This window comes from Myripristis murdjan, chromosome 14 (assembly GCF_902150065.1).
Source record: "Myripristis murdjan chromosome 14, fMyrMur1.1, whole genome shotgun sequence".
Taxonomy (NCBI): domain Eukaryota; kingdom Metazoa; phylum Chordata; class Actinopteri; order Holocentriformes; family Holocentridae; genus Myripristis; species Myripristis murdjan.
In genome coordinates, this window is record NC_043993.1 from 15,471,518 (window position 1) to 15,487,295 (window position 15,778).

General features: G+C 40.4%; 1 pseudogene; it reads right to left on the reverse strand.

Moving 5' to 3' along the window:
• Positions 1-5,229: 5,229 nt before the first annotated feature.
• LOC115371663 (uncharacterized) lies at positions 5,230-7,376 on the reverse strand (annotated as a pseudogene).
• Between the last annotated feature and the right edge of the window lie 8,402 nt (positions 7,377-15,778).

Below are 15,778 nucleotides of genomic sequence, written 5' to 3' on the forward strand. Positions count from 1 at the left end.
GTTGGATATTCCCGGAAGGCACCTTGGAGGAAATCAGCTGGAGACTGATGTCTGTCACCACAGACACAACATTCTCCTTCCAGCTCAACACAGATCTCAGGAAGCTAATCACAGTTGCAGCACTAGTCTGTGAAGTGAAAACCAATCAAGCTTTGGGTAGCAGTCCAATATGTCATGTGGAGGAGCAGCCTCAGATGTACTGGTGTTGAGAGAGAACTATTTCTGTTTCTATAACACATCTGAACAGACAAGCACATCACATATGAAACTGATGAATCACCAAGGTAATTATATATGGAAGTATTAGCAGCCTGCTGTTCAATGATCTAGTGGATGGCCTCCGGACAGTAATATGCTCAATGTCTGAAGTCGTCATGTCACAATATCCCTGAGATAGACTATTGTGAGCCTAAGGGAATCAGTAAGTAAACACGCTGTTGCTTCTATTTTACAATAAATTCTATGCTAATCATTTCGTTGTTGAGACAAGCTCAACTGTGAGCAGATATCCTTGTCTGCTCACTTTCCTCTGTACATAACTGATTAAATCATTCTTAAACTTAGCCTCATCAGGTGTATGCCTCTATTAAATTGCAGCATGATGTTACTGCAAATACTTTATTCATGTGCACTGCCAGCATTGACAAGAGCAAACATCTGCTGGTGTCCTTTGGGTGCCGGTGCAGTTATGTCTCAAAAGGAGACAGGACATGCAGTTGACAGCCACGGATACAGCATTACCAGATGCATTTTCTTTTGGCACCATCAGCCATGTAGATATATAATGAATTTCATCCGCCAAATTGCTTTGGCAATACTCAGATAAACTGGTTTTGGGTCAACATTTGTAACTCTAACAACTATTAGGATAAGTACAAGAGTAATGCAGTTGCAATGCCTAGCTCCCTCCAATATTAAACAGGTTACAGTGGCATGTATAAGTTCCTCTAACTTTAAACTTTTGCTGTTCAAAATCAGGCTCACATGACATCATGGGTAACTTTAACTTTTACTATTGGAATAATCATATCTTTCCTATGCATTAAAGGTAACCTATTCAACCCAAAGAGGGTGGGAGGTGGGGGGTGGGGGTGGGGGTGGCAGGGGCATGGGGGGGTGGTTGGAGGCAGTATCTTTTTACACTTTTTTTCTGCAAGCAGGATTTCTATCTGTTGACAGACTTTGTTAAATTTGTTTATTCATACACACATTCATCCAAGTAAGACCTTAACTGGAGTATAATTAATAGCAGCTTTACTTAATGCAGCTAGAAAACAGGTTGCTCTTTGATTATAGCCTGTGCTGGATCATAATTGCAATACACGTGAGAGTGAAATGCTGTTTGTTCCTTTGTTTGTATAAGACCCTTTTTGCCATGCCCAGTGCTTAGAGGAATTAAGGTATCCACTATTGGGTGCCCACTATGGGTGTGCAAAGACTGTCACAAGCACCACCATGACCAGTTGGTATTTTGGTGACCTGGAAACATAGCTTGCCCATTCACATGGTATTTTTGTGCTTGAACACCAGGCTTGGTGCGAAGATGGGAGGGATGGAACACTGAAATGGGAGGTTTATTTAAATGAGCCTGAACTGAGTGTAGTGATGGAACAGTAGGCCAACTCTATGTGCAACACATGGCAGAGGCGGGGACCAGCTGGCAGAGGAATTGTAGATGGAGGGGTTTTAGGAAGACATTGCATTAGTTACATTTTTGTTAACTTTATTTAAGGGGAAAAAATCAATAATGAATTGCATCTTTACTTGATTTATTAATTTATTCATCTGACATAATGAATTCCAAAAAGCTGATAGTTCATCTCCAAACTCCTCTAATGTATCCCACTACAACCAGCCCCTTTACACATAGTGCGCAAGGGCAAGCCTGCACTCAGATGAATAAAAATTTCAAGTGAGTTTGCATACGCCCTCACTGACCAAGTGCTAGGATGCAACACTTAGCACCGGTCATTGTGACTGCATAGGGCCCAAAGTCAAAGCATCATTTAAAAATATGTTTAGTGAGCTACATACACAATGTGCTGTCATATCACTTTGATGTCAACAGGAGTTTTTAAAGGCATTGTTCAAGTAATTTCAGTCTCTCCACTCCTGCCTACCAACGGTGTCTGGGATTGTCCCAACAAATATCTGTAAAACACTACAATGTCCCGGTTTTTAGCATTCACTAATACATTGTCATTGCAACACATTATATATCAAAAATAATCAGAATTTTCTGCTGAATCTAATGGAGCCAGAGTCAAAGCAATCTGACCTCTTCTTTCAATGTTACTACCCTTGGAAGCCGGCAACGTCACGTTCAACGCAGATTTTGCTAGCCGATACCAGATCCCCACAGAGACGTCTTCTTCTACAAGCACTTTATGGGTGACTTCATTCCCATATTTTTTGAACATCTCAAAAATGTTCAGCATTTTCTGTCGAATTTGATGATGCCAGTGTTGAAACAGTTGCAGAAACAGCTGGCAGAGAATGTGTCAGTGAGCCATTTAGCCGGCAGCCTGGACTGTGCACACTTTATGTGTTTTGTTTTAAAAGGTATCTGACAATCAGCACATATGTTATATGACACCAATGCAATCTTTGTGTTTTGTATTTACTAGTGTTATTATACAGTTTTTAAATGAACTAGGTTTTGATGATTTGGAAAAAAAAATGTCTGCTGAGATGCTGTCCATGGTGCTGAAAGGTGCACTCTGTAGGTATGCTGAAATAAACGTAATAATAATAATAATAATAATAATAATAATAATATTTGAAAAAATGCCTATGGTATGTGCATATGCGCATACTTGTGCATGTGCATAAACACACAGTACACTAAAGGTCCTGGTTTGGGGGTTTCAAAATCTAGTCACCCTATGTCCACCTCCAGGAGCGTCTTATTCAATAGTTCATGATTGGTAGTTAAGAAATCTCCATAAATCTTTGACAATGACAATATTGAATTTGGTTAGCCCAGATTTCACAAGATTCCTAGAAGACACACACACACACGCACGCACACGCACACACACACACACACACACACACACACACACACAGAGAGAGAGAGAGAGAGAGAGAGAGAGAGAGACAGAGAGAGAGAGAGAGAGAGAGAGAATTTGTTTGGTTCCTCGGTAAATCACTATCACTTTACTGTGGACGTTTTAGCTATTTACACACACTGCATGGACTAGACTAAACAGTGACTTGCCCTAATTCCATCCATCTTACCTGCCACATTCATCCCGAATCATACTGAACATGGTGACGAGGAGATTGTAGTGGTTAGCCTTTTGTCCCACACTTCCCAAACTATTTCCATTATCTTAAGGTCATAGGCTGGCTCTGGCTGCCGGCTGCAATATTTATCAATCAAACAGGTCTGAGACAACAGAGAAAAGTGGAGTGGCGCAGCAAAGAGCACTTAGCCTGGATAAACAGGCGGCTAGTACCATGGATCACTGCACTGCTAAGCCTGTCACTAAGAGAGGGGCTAGAGGGAGACAGAGAGGGGAGAAACTCAGGGCACAGTGTGTGATTGTATGTGTGCGTATGGATGTGCGTGTGGGATAGTTGTGTGTGTGTGACTTAGAGAGAAGCTTTGGGGAGAAACACAGGCCTGGTCAAAATGTCATCAGCATGCCAGCTTATAGCAGCTTGAAAGGCTTAGAGTTGTGATATTTATCCTGTGGGCTTTGGCAGGGAGGTGGACTGGGAGAGAAAATATCTGTAATTTCATGGTGTCTTCAGGGGAAATTTGATTTCAGATGGCTGGCAGTCTGATAAATAGGAACTGCTGCCTGCAATCCCTTCCTAAAGGGATAGAAGAAAGGGTACAAGTCCCCCTTATGTCTGAGTCAGTGTGAGGGTGTGTGTGTGCGTGTCGCTGTCTGTGTGTGTGGGTTCGTACACACTTGCACACATAAATGTCGTGCACACAGACAAGGGCGACCGATCTGATAGATAATTTGGATCGTTTTTTTTTTTTGTTTGTTTTGTTTTGTTTTTTTGTTTTGCAGCTTATATTTACGCAGTGAAAGTGGCATTTTTGCATCGATTGATTGAATTGGTTTCGATTACCCCCTGCACTGCACTAGTGTTTCACTTTTAATTTCTCTTGAGAGTGCTCGTTCAAGAGTTAAATAAGGTCAGGAATTTGATCTGTTTTATGTATCTGTATTTCATTCGCTCTGCCTCTGCGCCTCCACCAGCCCAGTCTGTTGGTTCTCTCAAAATTAAAACCAACATCCTCACAATCTCATCATGAATTTTTAACAGTGAAATCATACCCTATTAATTCAATAGAGACCTCTATAATTCAATATGGTGTCTAAACAATTAGATTCCTCTGCCCATCATTTCTCTCTATTTATATTTAATGTGATGCTTCACACAGTGGAGAGGAGGGGTATGGAGATGATAGGAGAGGAGAGGAGAGGAGAGTGGAAAGCTGTTATGGGGATGTGAAAAGAGGAGAACAAGGGAGGGCCCTCTTGTTTGGCTTGCCTATTCACTTCATTATGATGGGTCTAGACAGCAAAATAGTGGGATACAGTAACAGCTAAGTGCTGATAAACAGCTCTCAGGTGCTGATTAGTCCTCATTTGCTTCCCACTATAATGCTTTAGACTTTGTGCGGGTTGTTTTTAATTTATTCATTTTATCTATTTATTTATTTATTTATTTCCCCAAAAATGTGTTATGTGCTTGCACTTCCTGCCAGGTTAGGATAAGTGATACTACACGTGGATCTGAAACAATGCCTACACATATAGAGGTGCTGTAGCCTGCATCATCAACAGCAGTTTCTAAATGTTTTCGAAGCATTCCCATGCCTCCAATTAGGGCAGGTATTGTGCAAAAAGAGAATGCCAATTTTGGAAGAGATTTAGAGGACTGTGACCTTATTTAGACTGGAGGAAGCAGTGTGAAGCAGAAAGGATGGATTTAGCAGCTCTCAGGTGAAAACAGCTGACTCTGGTCCCTAATAATAGGTCTGATCTCTCTCTCCTCTCTCCTCATCTGCCAACAGATCCCACCGCCTGTGGAAATGCCGCTGATGTTTGTGAGCAGTCAAGCCCATGGCTCCATCTTGGCTCTCTCTTTCGTTTGTGATACAATACAATACATACATCTGTGAGCGCACTGCTGCACGAGGAACGGGTCTTATGGGATGTTGTCTGGCATGTCACGTAGTACTACAATCATGTTTTACACTTGTTACAGGGATGGTGAGGGGTGGTGGGCTGTGCTGGTTGTTATTAGTGGTGGTGGGTCAGACCCTGGAGGGTTAAGATGCAAGAGGTGAGGAGAGACAGAGTAGGATACAAGTTCAGACCTAAATGTCCAGGCAGGATATTATATGATTCAAATACAAGATGTGCAAAAATAAATGTGAATGCTGACATCCTGCACACTGGGCCCATGTGCAGGACCTAGTTAGTGGAAACAAGTTCGTGGAAACACCTAGAAGGTGCGGCTTGGACACATCATCAGTGATGAACCCAGGGTCATAGAGTGTTTTGGGTCTCAGATCATCAGACACCCTCGCAGTCCCCAGCTTGTGTCCAAGCAACGTGCTACACCATGCATCCCCCCTCTTAATCCACAACCACCTAGAACCTTTTTCAGCTGCTTCAGTGATGTTTCTGGTGGCTTTCCTTTCTTGCTCCCCTCTAATGCCAAGCAGCCTGAGTGCCCGGTACAAAGACTGCCCAGGGAATCCCCTGCAGCCCACCTCAATCGGCTCACAGCGGGCCCTCCACCCGTTGGCTCTGCAAGCCTCAACCAGCTCAAGGTATTTGTCCCTCTTTCGCTCATGGGCCTCCTCTATCCAATCTTCCCAGGAGACTGTAATCAGCACCACTTGCTTCGAACACTCTGATATTAAAACCAAATCTGGCCTGAGTGATGTCCTTGCAATGTGGTCTAGAAACTTCAGCTGCCTCTCCAGGTCCACTTTCAGGTGCCAGTCACAAGCTGAGCCTAGCAGCCCAGTTACGACCTTGCACTCTTGATTAGGTTTTTTGTTGTGCCTTGTTGGGATCTGGTGTTTTCTCTGCCGGATTCCTGTGCAGATGGTGTCAGCTACTGCCTTCAGCACCTGGTCATGGCGCCATCTGTACCTCCCCTCTCCCAGGGCTTTAGGGCAGCAGCTCAGGATGTGCTCCAAAGAACCTCTCAGCAGGCGCAACAGGCATGCTGGTGTTTCTGTTAGGCCCTAGCGGTGCAGGTTGGAAGGGACTGGGAGTACATCATACACGGCCTGGATCAGAAACTTGAGTCTAGCTGGTTCTGACTTCCACAGTCTGTCCAGGCGATCTTCTGAGCAGATGCATGGTCCCAATTAGTCCAGGCCCCTTGCTGGTACATGGCCACTGTCCTAGTGCAGCGGTCCTCCTCCACCACTACACGGATCTCGCCCTGGATCAGCTGTTGTCTCTCTCTCCCCTGTGCCTTATTGTAGCATGGTCTTGTGTGGCTACCAAGTCCAGCTCGCCCCACAGCTACGGAGCCGACCAAGATGCCATGTCTCAGCTTTGCTTCTGCCTGTGCAACTGCCTCCTGTGCTTGCCACTTCCTTCCAGTCCTGACTGTGATGCCTGCGGAGGAGGCACCACAGTCAGTTAAATTACATTTTTTTTCTTTATCTGAAAGCCTTTTGCTTCCTTCATTTGATGTTTTGGTTGTTGAAAGACATTGTTGGTTTGGAGCTTAACACAGCGAGGCAGCTTTCAAAGGTGTACACTAATGGAAGCTTAAACTGGCAAAGAAAGGCAGCTTCATTTGATGGTATGATTTGAGGTTTGAGGTATGATTGTTACATAATGTCACATTTTTATTTGTTGAAATTTTTGTTCATGCTTACATCCCTACTGGCTCAGCATGATGTCACCCTGCAGGTGGTATAGCAGGTGGTATAAAATAATAGGAATTAGACCATCCCAACACTCTCACACACACACACACACACACTCACTCACACACTCACACACACACACACACATACACACAGTCACACAAATGCCAAATTCTTAGGCATTTTATGTTAAGTAAGTTACTATTCTGTCATGGAAAATTAACTACCAAATTGATAAGGTCATTAATCTCATCGTTGCTTTAAAATGCAATGATCTAAGTAGGAGCAGTCATTATTTGTTTTTAAATTAAGTGTTAAAATTTTGGAGTCAAGAAGTAGTACAATGCCCTTTTCTCCGTGCTGATATTTAGCTGGCATGCTTATGCAGAGCAGCCTATAATGAGCACAAAAATAATATTATCTAAAATATCTTGATTACCAGGAGAGTACCAATCATAGTGCCTGGACAATATATGAAACTGTCCAGGCCCAGGAGCATGTGAACCATGTTACTACATTGTGGAGCTATTTCTTTTATGTATTGTTGTGTATTGTGCATAATTAGATTATTTTTTGGCAGAGCTGGTCAGGCCATATACAAATCAGGCATATCAACAAAAGTATTCAAACTGCTTGCTCTTGATTAATCTAACTGAATTCATTTTTTAAAAATGGAGACGATTCCTTATTCAACATTCAACATCCACAGTCTTGTCCAAATGTGACAATTGGCAATAACTAACATATATAGAACAGTACTTTGTAGCCCTTGTCTTTGGTTTCCCTACCACCAGCACACCTCACCACTAATTATAGACCTTACCTCAGCTGCCAGATATAAACATAAGCTCTCTGCATTCATATCCAAACTGTGACAAATTATAACCAACAACCCTGTCTAATCCTGTCTTCATTAATAGCATTTGAAACATTTGAATACACATTGCTCCCAGGACTGTATTGATAGATTGAACATGGTCGCCATGGTAGACAATGTCTGTGCATTGTTGTAGAAGATAGAACATATGACATTATGCCCTATTAAGATAACAATTCTTTTAAGACTTGCTATGTAGTGCCCTTTGGACATATAGGATCGATTCAGAATGTGGCTGGCTTTGCTTTTAAAATCAACAATGTCCTCATCAACTGGCACATTCCTTAATACAGAGTTGAGAAACAGGGTGACCACAGGGAGGACAAGCTAGTTTTGCCCTAGCTAGCTACCCTAGTTTTAGACCAATCATGTGTTGTTGATTATGATGCTGGTGCTAGTTGCTGGAGGTAGTTCAGTGCCAACATAGGAGTGAAGAGTAAGTAGCTATCACTGTAGGGTCAGTGAGTCATGATGAATTATGTCTTCAGAAGCCATTAGTATCTCAGAGACAGGCCTCATCTAGTCTAGGGACTCTGGTTTAGGCCTGGATGAAACACCTTTTTACTTTACTTTACTTTTTTGTTGTTCTGTTTATACAGAGGTCATAAAGGTCAGCCCAATCAAACTGAACCCCAAAGCCAGCAGAGCGTGTGTCCAGTTTGCCACTGGGTGGCCTTTGAAAACCCAAAAATCTTGGCTCTCCTGCCAGGGGAAACATAGGCCACATTATGACCCCCCTCCTCCCACACACACACACACACAAACAGACATGCACTTTCACTTCCATAATCATTATCTTAAGACATTTCTAACATGTGGTTTTATTTGTAGTAGTCTCTTTAGGTCAGTCACATACAAGCACTGTACATGTGAATTTCCCAAAGACTTCATACACACACATACGCACGCACGCACGCACGCACGCACGCACTCACTCACTCACTCATTCACACATTATAAGGCTTTGATGTAAGCCATCCCAGCAATGATCAGGGCTTTGCTCATCTCATTTCCTTGATTGAAGTTGTACAGCTGCATAAATAATTCATTCTCATGTATATTGCAGTGTTTAGAATCATGTTTTTAGATTTCAGTTTGATCAGTCAATTGAGAATACATCTGCACCCCTGCCAAGTTGTCTGCCCTCATCGTAACTCGATTTTAGGCCGATACATTGACTGTAAAAGCCGGCAGGTGATTCCTTCTGTGCATGTGCTTTCAGAGATCAGATACCAAATTGTTGTCTTTTGTGGAACTAATGGGATGAGAGCGGCGCAAGCATCATTCCCACATGACTATGCACGTTTGAATCTATGTTACTGTATAATCTTTAAATGCTCGACATGATATATTGCAATGATCTTTCAGCAATGCTAGACCAAGACATAGATTTATATATTTGCTTTGAGCTCTCCAAGCCCATCGCTACAGTATGACTTTTGTTGGAGGAATCCCTATTGTGCAACTTGTGTTTTTGTTTTTATTCTCTCTCTCTCTCTCTCTCTCTCTCTCTCTCTCTCTCTCTCTCTCTCTCTCTCTCTCTTTCTCTCTCTCTCTCTCTCTCTCTCTCTCTCTCTCTCTCTCTCTCTCTCTCTCTCTTTCTTTCTCTCTCTCTACTAGACATACAGGTCACTCTGTATTTTCACATGTACATGAAGACAAGCATTTTCTTTCTAACATTCAGCTCTATATGAAAACTATGTAGCTGAGAGTAAGGCCAATCCCAATATGGTCATTATCACTTTATAATTCTAGCTAAAGCTGGGGTCATATGGAGTCCCACTAGAATTACTTTTACACCAGTACAATTACACAGTATGATATCATAACATATTATTCATTCAGACAAATAAGAACGTAATCAACCAGTTACAGTTTGTTAGTAACAGTGTGCCTGAGATAACGCAAAGAATTCAACATCTTTGCATTCACACCACTAGTGAAGCACTGATGACTAATTTTTGTTTTGTAAAAAAAACAAAAAAAAAAAAAAACAAAAAAACAAAAACAAAGCAGTAGAGTTTTAAATATGCATGTTTATATTCCTGAAATACCCATATTTTTGCACTGATTTTCCACTGCACTGATACTTGCAGGCCTTGCTGCTGTACCTTATGTATACAGTAACAGCAGCTGGACACTGTACATTTTTATCTTGTTTAATTTAAATTTATTAAAAAGTTGTCACATTTTTTTTTTTTAATTTCATGTCTTCCATGTCTCAGTATCTTTTGTGGGTAGGGGACATTCTGTTCAAGGTCCTGAATGTTTTCTTGATTGTACCTTGCAACTCATTATAGATGACAATTTTCAAGTCCAACATTAAAAATCATAATGGGAATTATGTGGAATTCATGTGCTGCAAGGTGAGACTACAGCCTGTTGTATATATTTATGAAATATATATATAGATAGATAGATAGATAGATATAAACTTCCACAGAATATTTACCTACAATACTGATACTTCTCAGCAACAAACATTATGCACACTCTTCATCTGTGGCAGATTTAGGGATTGAAGGACACATGAGGGTATAAAAGATGTCAGCACTACCCTCCACAAAAAAGTTAACCTTGTAGTTAATATTTCAAATATACAAAATGCCTTTGCTTTGTACGCTAAATGTGGCAGGGAGAAATGTCACTGAGTTCACTGCAATAAGGCTTGTGGTTTTTTTTCTTTTTCTTTCTTTCTTTTTTTTTTTTTTTTTTTTGGTTGGCTGGACTGCTGTCAATTAGACAAACAAGATTCATGCTGCTCTTCTATGTGGGGAAGTTGAAGGTTTCTGTTGGGCTTCTGGTGTGGTGTTCCTGTACACATTGGGCTCAGTGTAGCTCTGCTTGTGTTGTGGGGGGCAGAGTGGTCATTCTGTCACCACAGATGGACAGGAAAGGCCCGGGGGGCATTTGAAAAGCCACAGGCAATGTAGTTTGCATACTCTGTGTGTGTGTGCGTGTGTGTGCACGCGCCACAACAGTTCTGGCCCTCAGTGTAGCTGACAGAAGCAGTACAACAACCCCCCTCTCATGCAACAAATGCCATCCCTGTCTGCTTGGGTTGCCCTCCAAATCATCAAATCACTCACACACAAACACACACACAAGCCCACACACACCCATGCACACGCACACACAAACACACACGCATACACACGACCACACACAAACAAATGTCTGTGGGACCAGATCATGTTCTGAAAGGCCAGTTTAGCATCACTTGAACGAATGGGTTATATCTTTCCCTTGGTGGTAAGCTGTGCTCTCTTCAAAACTACAGAGATTGAAAAGATAAACATGTGTGCGGGAATTCTCTGAATAGTGGAGATGATGGGGAGGACAGTGTGAAATATTCATGGCATGCCTTGTGGAATCCAAAAAAGTGATGATCGGTATGTGTGTGTGTGTGTGTGTGTGTGTGTGTGTGTACATATCTGTACACATAAACATAGATGGATAGGAGATGGATAGGTGATAGATAGACATTTACCTACCAGTGTCTGGATGAAGCTGGACTGAAGGACAGTTGTAGAAGCTCAAGAGCAAGCTGTCTGCATCCTGGCCAGTAGAAGCAGATATCTACCACGTCACAAAGGTCCAGAGTGTGCAAAGAGTCCGCCGAGACAGTTCAGCACATAACAGAGGGTTGTTAGTCTGGCTGATGGTGACTGTGTGGGACAACAAGGAGCTGTCACTACTTATTCTGGACAGGCTCCATTCATTTTGCAGTATTCATTCAAATTCTGAGCGCTGCTTTTGATTGGCTCTCATGTTTGAATTCACAACAGGTCTCACCTGTCAAATAAATGAATGCAAATTATCCTTCAACCTGCTTTGCTGTCAGCTATTGTGACTGTGATTCCTTAGTTTTCCAATTGGTGATATCCAACAGCATTGACACACAGGTACAGTCCCCTCATTATCTGAGTAATAAGCCAAAAAAGAAAGAAAGATCGGCCTTTCCAGACAATAGATTAGCTTCTACACTAGCTTAGCTCACTTCAGCATTAGCTTCTAAACTTGCTATGCAGGCTGACGAGTTGTAAGATACAAGTGGGACACTGAGTAGGCCACTTAGTAGGTATTTTGCACAGGGACATTTGCACCAAATATGGGCTGGACCCTCTAAAGCCAGATGGGAGACACCAACAAAGGGTGGCTGACAATGATCGAACTAAGATCCTGTGGGACTTCAAGGTCCAGGCTCAAGAAACAGAAAACACACTAGTGGTAATAGATGTAGAAAATCTAACATTCAGCTTAGTTTCAAGTTTAGAAAAAAAAAAAAAAAAAAAAACACAGTAAAGGAGATGGAAAGCAGATGCACTGCAGATTTTAAAGGTCATATTTTTAAATGTAGCCAGCTGCTGCACTCACTGCTAAACAGTATTTTTAGAACTTCAAGTACCAAATTGTTTGATATTGTACTAGTTTTCACGAACTCATGCCCATGAGTACACATGTTTTCTTCAAGGCTGCAGAGAGGTTGGAGACAGAAGGAAACCCAGATGACCTGTGGAGTGAACAAGGAGGGTGTGGGAGAAGTCTGTCATGTTCTTTAATATGGAGTAACAAATAGGTATTGGTAGTATTTTGATTTATTTTTATTTTTTTATTTTTTTTTTTTTACTGATTCAAGTCATTAGCGTATAAATACTATGCCAGAGACTTCTACATCTCATATTAAGTTAGATTTGTCTAATGGGACAAAGGAGAGAATTAGCCCATCAATACAGCAGGCACCTACATTATTTTACATCCCTCTGTCTGATGACCGCACTTCCTGTGCACAGTATCCCACTCCACTTTGAACAGCCTGAACTCATACTGTTTTTAGTCCACCTGCAGGGATGGAGCATTTAACTGACTTTTCAAATACTGCAATATATGTTCCTATTCAACGTCAACCTTGAGGCACTGTGGGCCTCTTTACTTTGTGTGATGGCTCACCTTGCTAAGAGGCATGCTATTGACATGGAAATTACAGGAGCTCTGAAAAAAAAAGGTTTGTCTTCACTGCAAAGGCTTGTGAATCTTTTCAGCGTTGCTTCAAAGCTCTTTTATTTGTGGTCAGAATAGTAACATATATTAATGAATTCTTTATGTAGTAAAAACAGCATTTCCAATATCTTTCACATTCCAAAACAAGGAAGAAGAAGAGATAATTAATTATCTCTGCCGGGCAGAGGGGAGCATGAGTTTGATCCAGTGTGTCTGTCTGTTTGTGCGTCTGTCCGTTTGTCTATCAGTTTGTCTGTTTGCAGCTAATCTCGGAAACTACTGGATCTATCAGCCTAATTTTTTTGTGCACAGCTATGCCTGTCTGATGAGGAACCTCTTGTGGTTGGCGAGATTTGAAACCTTTGCAAAATGTTTGTTTTTGCTACTTCCGTTCTCTCTCTCTCTCTTTTAAATTCTGTTTTAGCTGTGTTTGCTCCGATTGTGGATGAAAAATCCAGGACGTGCGCTGCGTTGTTTGGGCAAGTTTACACATTGCTGACAAGGAAGTCAACAGAACACAGTGCAGACGCATTGGAAAAAAACAAAAAATAAAATAAAATAAAATAAAACACTGCCAAAAGTTTCCAAGTGCAGTATTAAAATAGGTTACATAGCCTGATATTTCACCACTGTAAAAAATTATGCATTAAACAGTCATTGCTGTTTCCATGAGAACTATTTGCCCAATCTTCGTGGTTTTTTGTGTTTGTGTGTGTGTATGTGTGAGAGATAGATAGAGAGCCTTAAGTTCCAGACCACTGTTTTAATGTATTTAATAAAATGAAACAAATGCTGAGAGAACAAAAAAAAACCAAAACAAAACAAAACAAAAAAAAAAAACAGGTAAACTCAAGAGGTTTTGGGGGTTTTACGGTATATATACTATACTGTACTGTATCATATTTGAATCATGCAGTAACTTATTTTGTATTCTGAGAAGTGTTTGACAACACAGTTAGCTGCATGCCTATAGTCCAGAAAAGGGGAGATAGGCCTGGTGGAGCTCTGCACTCCTCTGAGTGCACTCATCTAGTTAAAATATGAGACCCAAAAAGGATTTTTTTTTTTTTTTTTAAAGCTTGGTAATTACAGGTCATTTTTAGTTGGACTGCCAAAGTTAGAAAATATTTGGCCTGTGTTTGTCTTGAGCTAGGGCTTTGGATTTACCCTGGGTACTTAGCCAATAGCTCTTTGCGCTCTGTGTGCTTTCCAGATCACAGGGGATCAAAGTATAGGATGTAGCTCCGGGTCAGCTGTGTCCTTACAGAGGTCATAGGAATCACACCACTCTGTAAACACTGACAACATCCAGCTGAGGCAGGATTTATTTAGATTTTGAAGTCACCCAGTTGAAATGACATAAAAGTGTGAATGTTTGGCAAGTTGGCTAAATATGTTAATCATATTGTAGCACTAGTAAAAAAAAATAAAAATAAAAAAAAAATAAAAAAATATATCTATATCTATATCTATATCTATATAGATATAGATATAGATATATATAGATATATAAAATATCATTCAAAGATAACTGGTGGTGGTATACATTAGAAAAAGTCTACATTTTGTCCACAAATGTCTTCATTTTAAATGTCTACATTTAAAAGTAAGAGAACACCTTAAATGAGTCAATATCAATATAGGGTACCATTCGGTGTCCCGGGCAGAAATCACTCACTTTTCATGAAAATTTTGCAAAATAACAAAACTCTGAGAGTTTTAAACACACATTGGTACAGAGATACATCTTTAAAAGGGTGTTTTTCATATTTTTAAAAAATGTTCTATAATTAGATGCATGTGATTTTGCCATGTCCCAAACTCCTCTCTACTAACTTCACTGAGTGTAATAAGTAGATAAATGATATACAATGTACAAACCTTTTACATGCTCTTGTTGCTCTCATCAAGTACTTGAATAAAATGAGTCAATTGGATCATTTATGGTTTAATTAATTTCATAATAATAATAAACGTTTTGCATGTGTCCCTGGATTTGCTGTCCACCCCGTCATTAGGTGGTTACTGCCACTATAAGAAACCACCTGCTGTAATCAGTGACATCACTACCACTGCTTTGTCTTTTACAAATGGAGTGAAGAATAGCTCCTGCAGAGAGAGTACATATCAACATTTATATTTTGACATTTTCATCATTTTATGATTGAACTTGAATGTGTTCAATCTTAATGTGTCCCCCCTGTCATTGCAAAATATGAATCTATATAAATGCTTTTCAGAAATTCAAAATATGTTTGTTAAAGTATACACAGTCACCTTCCTAACTGATACATGTTGCTCATTAAATGCAAACTTCAGCCAGAAACGTCCTCCCGTCATGTTTTTGTTTTGTTTATATCAATCTTGTTTTTTCGTCTAGTTGAAGGTTTTATTTATTTATTTTTGCTGTTGTTGAGTGTCATTTCCAAATGTAGCCTACCTGTGCACAATTCAAAATACAGTAGGTGAAAAAAGTCATGTTTTGACAAAAAAACATTTGTTGACAAAACCATAACATTGTTTCCTTTAAATATATATGAGGCACTTCACTATTGTCCACCCTGTCATGCCAAGGTCCACCCCGTCATGTCATTGTCCACCCTGTCATGTTCATGTTTTATGTGAATAAATAATTATTTTCACAAGTTATCAAAACCTTTTGTGTGATTTTGCTCTGAGGAGATTAGGGCCAAACAGTATTATTTCAAAGTTTGACCAGATACCTTTATTTATAGAGTTTATTCAGAAAAGAAAGTACAACTTTGACAGATTTTACATATACAAACATATTTTTCCATAATTTCTGTATTTTTGAGAGATGTTTTCCAGAAACTAAAATATATTCCTGAACGAGGGACCAAATACCTTTCTGAAAATGTACATTTTGTAATCAATATATGATTAGAACATATTTACTCTATTTAGAAATTGTCCCATGACAGGGTGGACACATTTTGCAATTTGCTTATACTTTCTATGCTTGCAGTCAATTTATAAAAGGGGCAGGAGCTTGACCAACATGCATTTCTAAC